The following is an 11040-nucleotide window of genomic DNA, read 5'->3' as shown; positions in this document are numbered from 1 at the left end:
GGACAAGATGGCGTCCACGCACCAGGGGGGGTCAGAGGGCAGGCGTGTTCTGCAAGTGCACAGGGATGGAAGGATTGAGGAAAACAGATGCTCTAAAAATAAAATGGAACCATCTCATATCTTGCATAATTCCAGGTAAATTGGAAGACTGGTGGGGCCAACTTCAGAAAGTGATTCCAAATCACTGGGTCGGGACCCACAGATGGGTCATGGGAGATTTTTTGGGGGGGCCTCAAAAGAAATTTGCAAAATCTCATGGAAAATTGTTGTTGTTTAGATTGTTCGGTGTGTACGCAAAAGCCTGCAAAGGTTTTCCTTGTTTTTAAAAAAAAAATTGGAACGTTAACCACGTTTTAAAAAATTCCATAAATCCAGTTATTTTGGTCGAGTTGAGTCTTTTACTAACGTTAGTCAAGCACGTCTCAAGTCTTTATATTCGCATACGATAAAAGTTATTTTACGGACATTTACTCCACAACCCTGGTTGTCTCCATGACAACAGCAGTGTTTGTATTTTTATTTTTCAAACCTAACATTTAGTGAAGGTTCACTGTCAATTCTAGCAACAGAATCTGATTTGAAAAAGTTGATATTTTTCCAGAATAAAAGCTAAAATAAGATAATAATTTAAGATCAGATTTATTAAAGCATCTGCCGGGGGCCGGATAATTCAGGCCACCAATAACTGACCACTGCCTTACAGTATATGGACATCCTGGGGGTGTGTGTTAATAGGTCACGTCTTTAAGCTTTAAAAATGTTTTTTTTATGTATTGTCGAGACAAAGTTATGATTCATTGTATATCGGGGATAGCAATAATTATAGTTATTATATAATAGTGCTGAATGTGAACTTGGCTTAAATACTCTGTGTTCAAAGGGTTAAGTACACAAACAAAGTATTTGTACTTTGTTACATTTAAAACAATGCCATGTAGAAAGTTTTCGTCCTGTACAGTAAATGCTTTTATTTTCTTAATTAGTTCTGCGTGAAGACCTGGTCTAAGCGTGTTTTTGGACTGTGTGAGGAAACCGGATTACGTGAAGAGACCGTGCAAACTGCACAAATCCGTTTAAAGACTTTTTAAGACACAGCTGTCGCTTACGTCGCATTTCTTCACGCGCATCGGGAATAACTACACGCAGAGTTTATTTTGGAAGAGAAAGGAAAACATGGAAACCCGGAATGCGGGAGGGATTGGAGAGATGTAAGCAGAGGAGGACGAGTGAGATCATGTCAGCTATTACTTTACAATGAGGAAAGAGAGAGAGCGAGGCTATTAATAACAGAGTGTAACGTGAGCTGCTTTTCTCCCGCTGCCAACATGATGATGATGATGATGATGATGAAGCCAAGTCTCTACAGTATGTGTGTGTGTGTGTGAGTCTGCACTACACAGACAGGGGGCGCCATAACAGTGGTGAGCTGCCAGATCCAAATACAAGTTTGAAAAACGAGATAAGGACAGTTGTGATATTGTTCAGTGACATAATGTGACTGCGTTTGTTGTCTTTAGTCACATTAAAGGGCCAGTGCAGCAATTTACTACTGCATTTACATGAAGAGAATTAGAGAAATATGATAAAAATGTAAATCTCTGCAAGAAGACATGATTTATCATACCACATTTTTGACAAGACTCACTTGATGTAAATAGCTATTTATTTAAATTGTATTTCTATTATAACAATACAGGGACTTTTTTGAATGCATCTCTTTCTGTCCATGACTTCCTCACTGTTGCACCACAGAGGTAAACAGCGCCCCCCTCTGTCAGCTGCACTCACACGGCCTCTCTTTATACACGGTGCATCTTCTGTCCTTCACCCTCTGTCTTCTTCAAAGCGACTCAAGCGAGATGAGAAACAACTGGCTGCGCCGCTTGTGCCAGGGTTGTTGCCATGGCAACTGGGAGCTTGCCATCAAACGGCTCACTTTGTCAGGAAAGACACAGAGTTCACTTCTCCATAATGTGACAACATGAAACTGAAGATAATTTAAGTGACTTTTGAGATGAGAACTACACCGTGATACAGCGTACTGCCAATTAAACTCACCGAACATGTTTCCTTTGGATTATACGACATCACTCAGTTTGATGAAGTATGATTTTATATCATTCTTGTGAATATTTATGATAAATAAATGTCAATAACTTTACTATAATACAGAAAAACAAAAGAGTAGCAATTTGTCCCACTAAGTCGTATTTTGTTGCCACAAAGTAGTATTTTGTTGCCACATAGTAGTATTTTGTTGCCACAAAGTAGTATTTTGTAGCACTTTGTGGCCATTAAGTCGTATTTTGTGGCCACAAATTATTATATTGTGTGCAATTTATAACTGTTCCATGGCTACAAATTAGTATTCTGTGGCAAAATAAATATTTTGTGGCCATAAATTAGAGTTTTTTCCACCCCATGTCATGTCTGGGGTTACATAAAAACATATACGCATTAATCTTGGCCCAAATAAAGTGTCAATGTCAAGTATTAACTGTGACTTCTACCTTTACACTTGAACACTACCCTGACTCTCTTGGAGTGAAACCAGGTCTAACCTGTGTTTGTTCTACTGTTTTACTTTCGTCTATTCCGCCAAGTTTTCCTTCCAAACACACGTTGTGTGAGTTGATTGACATGAAAAAAAGACGAACAAAAAAGACTTTTGTACAGAACTGCATGTGCCGCCATCATTATCCGTGTCTGAAGTGACTTTATTGCTTCAACAGAAACAACTGAATTGGTTCAGGTTACAGTCATTTGCACTCGGCAGCAGAAAAATCAAAAATCTCCGCGGCACGATCAGATTTGTACGTCAGCGTCTCAGCTGAAGCAGGGTGAGGGTGAGGAGGTGACACAGTGGTGTTGAAGTGTTAATGGGATCTTATGTCTATGACGAGGGGGGGGGGGGGGTTGTGATGGGATAAAAAAATATGAAGGACTGGGGGAAATATGAGGGAGGAAGAAATAAAATAAAGGAAAGAGGGAAATGTGCTTGTGTGGTTAATTAGCAGCAGTGATTAATGTGTATAATGAGAGCGGGATAATTACAAGTGTTGAAGATGAGGAGGATGAAGCTCTGCCAAGAATTTAAAAAAGAAAATGTCAAGGAAAAAAAGATGTTTAATGAAATTTCATGTGTGTTTTTTGGTTTTATTTCTCCACGATGTGTCGTTGAAAACAGCCATGTGATGTTGAACTGTAATTGTGACTTTTTTCTTGTAATATTACGACTTTTTTTTGTCGTTGTTGTTGATGCAGTGGTTTGAACGCAGCAGGGTTTTTTTGGCTGCCACAGCTTCAGTCTTTGCACTCAACAGGAGAAAATCACTCGTCACCCACGTTCACCCACAGTGGGTGGAATGTTGTATTCATCATGAACATTTGGTAAATGAGTGAAGTGCACACCTGATGTGGTGCCTTCACTGACTGTTGAAGAGCGTCTGTGTCTGGAGTACAGGTTAATTTGTCTCGCGTGCCACACATGCAACGCTGCGAGACTGTTGAGTCTCCATCGATGTAAAGACGTGTTTGACAGTAGGCTGATGACTGCACGATGACAGGTTGCTTAGTAACCAGAAACCTGACAGACTGACTGATGGAGTTGCTGGATGAACAGTTGGTGTGTGTGGGATGGATCATGGATACATGAGGTTTAGAAACTGTGAGCCCACAGTGTGTGTGTGTGTGTGTAAAGGGGTCTTTCGGGATTAAGACCTGGTTTTAGAGTAAGGGTTAGAATTGGGTTTAAGTTAAGGGTTAGAAATTTAGTTGTGGAGGTCAAGATAAGGGGCTAGGGAATGCAGTGTGTGTGTGTATATATATATTTTAACTCTTTATGACTTTTTTTCTTGTAATATTGTAACTTTTTCTTGTAATATTGCGACTTCTATTGTAATATTGTGACTTTGTCTTGTAATATTGCGATTTTTTTCTTGTAATATTGTGACTTTTTTCCTGAAATATGATTTGTTTCTTGTAATATTGCGACTTTTTTCTTGTAATATTGCGACTTTTTTCTTGTAATATTGTGACTTTTTTCTTTTAATATTGCGACTTTTTTCTTGTAATATTACTACATTTATGCAATATTACAACTTTCTTGAATTACTTTTTTTTTACAGTCATGCTCCTGAATCAAGACCAAGACTCCAGTGACAGTACCATAAAAAGTCTTTACAGATACAATTCCAGTAAATTCCCACCGTTGTGATAACTTCTACACTTTTCACACCAAACCAAAAAAACACGGCGGCCATTTTGAGCTCCGATCAATGTGTTTTTTTCTGAGCGACATCTAATGTGACAAGGCTTTTAGGGCTGTAATTGGAAATCTCAATTGTGCCCCCGGCTAACAAGCCTTGAGAGGATGGTATAATTAAGAGGCCGCTGGTAATGGAGAGCAGTTATCTGACCCAGACCTAATTTATGAGACCAGAGGCCTCATAAAAATGACACAGCACATGTGGGAGCTTTGAAACGCGGAAATAAAGCACCAGAGATGAAGGATTTTGGGCATCATTTCGTCCTTATTTTCATGCTAATAGCACGTGTCGCGTTACATGTGGCGAACTCTTCCTTTTTTTCTTTTTTTTTCATGAAACGACGCAAATCCTTTTTATCTGTCACCAGGCAACATCACTGGGATGTAATTAACCAACAATGACGAGGAGTCACGACCGTCTGCGACACATTTAGAGCACAGCAGCGTTTCAGAAGGAGTGAATGATTCAAATCAGCCTGAGGAAATACAGACTCATGGTCTGCATTTAAGATGATGTTTCAACTATGACATGTTGTCATCTCAATTGTTTGTTGAGGTGATAATCACAACCAGCCAACACAAAGTAAATATTCAACATTCGCTTTTTTCCCACTTCTGTGGCGACCCTTAAACTTAAATTTACGTCATTTAAGAGATCCGATGTCAATCCTTGGATGGGTATTTTTAATTTATGCTACTTCCTGTATCCTCTGTACAAATCTGGCCAGACTGCAAGCTGTTAGCTGGTGCTAACCGCTAAGCTAACAGCTAAGTCCACAGTTTTGTTCTTTACACTGTCGTCTATGATGAAGAACCAAAAAGGCGTACACGAGTTGCGAAAGATTTAGTTACAACACTCAGGACTAAAATCGAGCTAGTCTTAGTCAGACTAACATACTTGGATAATGCGATTCAAAGTCCATATGGCGTCGGCGAGAGTTAAAGCTAGGTCAACAGGAAACTGATTCAATACTCACTAGCTTAAAGGGAAATACAGCGCCACCGGTAGAGGCGGAGTCAGACATACACGGCCAATAAAAAGATTTTCTATGCAAGTTTACTCGGTAAGTTGTCCGATTGCCTGTCTTAGTCGGACTGTGGCCATAGCCCAATTACACTGTGAATGTAAACATATGGTAGGCTAATGCCAAAAAGGGCATGGATACAGGCCAAGCTGCACTCACAACACCCCCTGCTGGACATCTTGGTAATTCCTTCAAACTGATTCTGTGCTGTACATTTTGAGCTCAAACAGGTTTTTAAGGTATTGTCTTTTGTACTTTGGGGAAGATTTTTAACATAAAAAATGAAGATTTGATTAAAAAAGTAAAACCGAGTCTGTGGGGATGGTTGATCTACTCAACGCCTCATCAACACACGCTGGGGGTTTTATTTTTAATTTTGTCAAATTAGATTTTTGAAATGAAAGTTGAAAATGACAAAAGGCTCGTTGCATTATCAAAGTCGTTATTTTGGTTCTGTGGCAACATTAATGTCAACGTGACTGATGTGCAACAAGTTGTAATAAACACAAATTACTCACTGAACGATGCATAACTCCATTAGAGTGAGCTGCGAGCGACAAATATACACCTAATTCTCTAATTCTAACCATTTAAAAAGGGTATAATAGCGACCTATGTTGATAATAATAGAATCCCCTGGTGCTATCATCTACCCACGGAAGTGAAAATGGCAGAAGTGTTAAATGGTGTCGCGGTGTAACAAGCGAGGGGCATCCGTCTGTTCTCGCTGATAACGACTCTGATGCTGCAGGTCTGCAGTTAGTGAGAGTTAAGCCTTTCATTTATGCTCCACAATCAAGTCACTTTGAGCTACAGCTATAGCTCGCCGCCGCCATTTAATTGGATTAATGTCCTTGTCCCCAGTGTAGAGCTGCAGTGGCTGACGTCACGCAGTCCTGTCATGGGACACTCGTGACTGTACAACACCACCATGTTGGCAGGAAACCAAACTGTGCAAATCCATAGAGGTACAGTAAAAACCAGGCAATTTGTCAGGAAACTCGTCTCCTTAATGGCTGTTTTCATAAAAAGTGAAGATGGTGGATCGCTGTTGATAAAATTAGCATAGTCCAGGTGCATAATCCATCCATCCAACATACATGCAACAGTACTTCAACTCCCAAATCGCAGTATCTGGGTGTTTGTCCGACTTTGAGAGATTCGATTCAGCATGATTTTAGTCAGACTAACACATTAACATGTATTTCAAAAGTCCAGTTTTAGTCGGACTAACACAATAATTAGATTTCTTTCTAGCATAATGTGAAACTACCGAGTGTCATCGCGAGGAAGGACAAGGAGAGTGAAGAGGAGCAGGTGACGGAGGTCGGTGAGAAAGATGCTGAATACAGATTTCAGTAAAATGAAGACGGGTGCACACAAAAATATGTCCACAAAAAGGAGGATTTTAAAATAAGAGCAGAGCGAGGCAGTGAGCGATGACTGCAGGCAGAGAAGATGGCACAATGACTAATGATACAAGACACCAGCTGGAAGGCAGAGGGGAAGATGAAGCTGGATCAGGGAAAAGGTGCCACGGTGACAAAAATGATCAACACACTCGAGGTGCTGCCATGTTTTAGCCCATTAACGCCAACAATATGACTAAATCATGTACATTTTCTTTTTTTTTCAATTTCCAAATCTACTGCTACAAAAACACTACAGACTAGAATCATCCAACCAGATTATCTGATGGTAAGATAATCTAAAATCTAATCAGTTCTTCCTCAACTGCAAGTAAATGTTCAAACCAAATTTGAAAGGATTCCTTTGTGACATTCTTAAGAGAACACACTCACAATGTGAATATTGAAACGTGGTTTAAACTTTATGTAGAAATCAACAGAAATCTCTGCGGGGAATCTGATGCCTCAGATTTACACGACATTTTTGTCGTCTTCAGAACAATTTGTTGTTCAGCGTCTTCGCCAAAAGACATTTCGCGAATCAGACGAGAGGAGGCGGGGGATCAAACTGCCAACTTTCAGGTTAAAAGATGTCCCATTTGACCAACAACTGAGCCGCAACTGTCCGGTAATGCCATAAATGTATTGTATATAAGACAATATTTGCATTGAAAGAAGTGTAAAAAGAAAATGGTTGGACACATCTAAAAAAAAGTTTGATTAATACTATAGTAAAATTAACAAGTTACGCTAACAGACTTTGTTTTACAACTCTAGCTTAAAATTTGCTGTATTATTTTTGCGTCACCAAATGAAGTCATTATATTCAGTTTTCTTTCTTTTTTTTTTGTTTTGCAATCATAGCTTGGATTTGACAGGTGAGTTTAATGAGTTAGTTAGACAATCAATTTGTTAGTTACTTGGATAGCCAGCTAACTGACTGACCACCTGTTTTTTGAAGTTTTGGAGCCATAGATTGAATTTCACAGGCTATTGTATTGTGTTAGTTATTCAGTTTGATACTCACTTAGTTACTTAGCTAACTAACTGACCACCCTTTTTTTTTATTAAGTTTTGGAACCATAGCTTGAGTTTCACAGGCTTTGAGTTACTTAGTCAGTCAGTTAGCAAACTAGCTAGCTAGCTTACTACGTAGCTAACCAAATAACTTACTCGCTAGCTAGCTAGGTGTCTAGTGAGTGGATTAATATACATAAAGTACAGTAAAATTCCAGTGAAAGAAGCCTTGAACAGAGGAGAACAGAGGAGTGGTGGAGAGAGTGAGAGCAGCAGAACATGAGCTGTGAATGAAAGAGTGCAGTGACTCTGCATTTTCATTGTTTCTCTTTCCACCGACTCATCCCTCTCAATGAGCACATTCACACACAGTGACAGCACACTATCTCTCCTTGTCCTTTCGCTTCTTTTTTCCATTAAACTGCACGCGGTCACACCACCGTCTTTATAGTTTTCTGTTGCTTTCTATCGCCCTTTGTCTTTCATTTGCGGTTTCCTCCTCCATCCATCCTTCCTTCCATCCCTTCCCTCCTTCCTTCCTTCCTTCCTTCCTCTCACTGCAGCTGAGTCCTCAGAGTTGTTTTGTTTGGAAAGAACTTCCTCTCTGTGTGTTTTTCTTCTGCCCTCCAATAAACCAGCCCGTCTTGTGATGGGAAACAAGAACATCACTATTTTAGTATGAGCTCTAGGGCAAAAGCACACACACACACACACACACTGTGACTCTGTTTTGACCAAAGTTCTATTTTCTTTCTTTTTTGATCCTGTTTCTTATTCAACAAAGTAATTTCCACATGACCGTGATGCACAGATGTGACTGACCTATTAAAGCTGGGGTCAGTAAGTATGGGAAAGCTAGCGTTGGCTTGATCGTTCACAAAAGGAAGCGCAAAAGTCCTCCCGTCAAAGCTCCAAAACTTAAAGGCGACATAGACCGGAAACTCCAATTAACGCTGCGTTTGTGTGTGTATCTGCGTCATTCTTTATGAAACCCTAAAGTTTCAGAACAAACAGTTCAGCCACTGCTGAGAAAATAGGGTTTTATTGTTTTCCTGGGCTCTGCGAAGCGGATCGGCACTTCCGTAATTTGATGTTGTCATCAGAAAGGCCTCCTGATGCGGGCACTAGTCCGGGCACATCCGGTTGCGTACATTCAACCGCAGAAGAAGAAGAACTACTCTCGTTGTAGCTGCTGAGATGCAGAGCATCCACCGTGCCAGAGGGGGAGCTGTGTATCTGAGAGCTGGCCTACCAATTACGTCACTTCCAGGTACCTTGCCAATCACAGGACAGTGGGAAAGCTCTCGTTGGCTGGCCAATCACAACACAGTCCACGTTCTGGGGGTGTGATTTTGGTCTGAAACAGCACGGCTGATGAGAGCATCAGTGAGGAGATATTTAGATCTGCTCGTTTGCAGCGATTAGGAGGTTTTTAACCATGAAAACAAGTTAATATATGTAAGTAGACCTCCATAACTAACATATATGTGTGATACAAGCATTCACCTTTAAAATATTGTTAAAAGGTGAACTGTTGCGGCACTTTGTCAACTCTTTGATGAGATAAAATCACAGAGGCTAGCTAACATTCACTGATCAAAAAGCTTTCTGGCACACTGTGGTTTGATTTGAGGTTCTATCCGGCAAAGCGAGTTGTCAAAAGTCACGGCGGACAAAGACGTGTCCACAAACTGAAACAAACCACCAACCCTGATAATTATGGATTTTAAATAATAAAATGTCAATTGACGTGCTGCAGATAATAAGTCCAAGTGTCTTTACATGTAATTAAGAAAAACTATATTGTAATGATTTGATTTTTAAGACAAATAACAGTTATATCTGTGTTGCGAGCCGTCGTTTGCCGTCATCCTGAGATTATTTCCAGAACTCCCAGCATGCTCCTCAACATATGGCCTCCCAGGCAACCAAAGATCATCAACTGACTCATGTATCACCCGCTGAGAGCTATTCATGAGTCTGACATGTGAAAAGTATGAGGTAGAGAAACAGGCCCATATTTACCGCTCTGTGTTTCTTTGAGTGGGAGGTTTTTCGTGTGTTTTTGTTTTTCATCCAAAATGCTTCACTTTCAGGCAGGAGATTGTTCGCATTAAAGGCGTACAAAAGGGGGGGGGGGGGGGGTAGAGTAGATGATAAGAGTAGATGTTTACAGACAAACTGCAGATGCTCGCGTTTCTGTTGAGCATCTGTTGCTCCCATGCAAATGACTGTGCCATTTGCATACATTAGCAATAACAATAACGCCTATTGTTTTGGTGAAACCAGCCGGTGAGAGGACACGGTTTGACTCAGCTCAGTCACAGGTAGAGGACGTTTGCACATTGGGGGCTTTGTTTCAACAGCAACAGTCATTTTATTTCACTGGCGGCCATTATGGCTCCATTTTAAAGCTGCAGTATGTAACTTTTAATTACAACAAATCCCTGCTACATTCAAACCATTGTCAAACAAGCTCTCACAAAGACTGATCAAGACTATAATCTTCTCTCGCCGTTTTAGCGGTTTTTTATATCTAATGTTGCTCGGTGACATTCCCACACTGCACACAGGAAGTGATTCCAACTATGTCAAGACAGATGAACGGCAACATTAAGCTAGTAAAGTGAGACGACCGCAAAAGAAGCGTCCACAAAGTTTCAATTTACTGCTCAAAAACAATCCAGTCATTCATTGTTTCTTGGCGATTACTTTATAAATATAATGTTATTTCTATTTAATTAGATTTTTGTTTGATTTTTGTATCTGTTTTTATTGCGGTGTATTGCTAAAGCTAAACTGAGTATTAGCCTAAGCGATGCACGGCTTATATACGGATATATGAGACAACTGCAACATTGAATATTAAGGCTGAAATCTTTTTTAGACTGTTTTTTTTTCCCCCTTTCAGTTTAAAAGCATTGACTGTTTTTTTGTGTGTGTGGTTTTTAAAGTAAATGGATGGTCGGAAGAGCCGGAATAGCAACACATCTCATGCTAAAAAAGTGTGTGTGTGTGCATGTGTTTGATGTTTTTTTTTTTCTCACTGACCGGATAACATGGTGACATCAGCTTTGAAAAATGTGTGTGCAAGTATATGAGTGTGTGTGTCTGTGTGTGTGTGTGTCTGAGAACCAGCTGAATCAGAGGTGACGAAGAAACAGAGCTCTCACTCTGTTCTTTTTTTCCTCAGCACCACATTTTCCCACCAGATAGGAAAGCCAAATGACAGATAGTGTTTTTTTTCTGTGCTCACTTCTGAAAGATTATAACTGACCTTTAAAATAACATTAATTTCGAGTGAAATGTCAATCAAAACATG

This window comes from Solea solea, chromosome 3, assembly GCF_958295425.1.
Source record: "Solea solea chromosome 3, fSolSol10.1, whole genome shotgun sequence".
Lineage (NCBI taxonomy): Eukaryota > Metazoa > Chordata > Actinopteri > Pleuronectiformes > Soleidae > Solea > Solea solea.
This window is presented reverse-complemented; position numbering follows the sequence as displayed.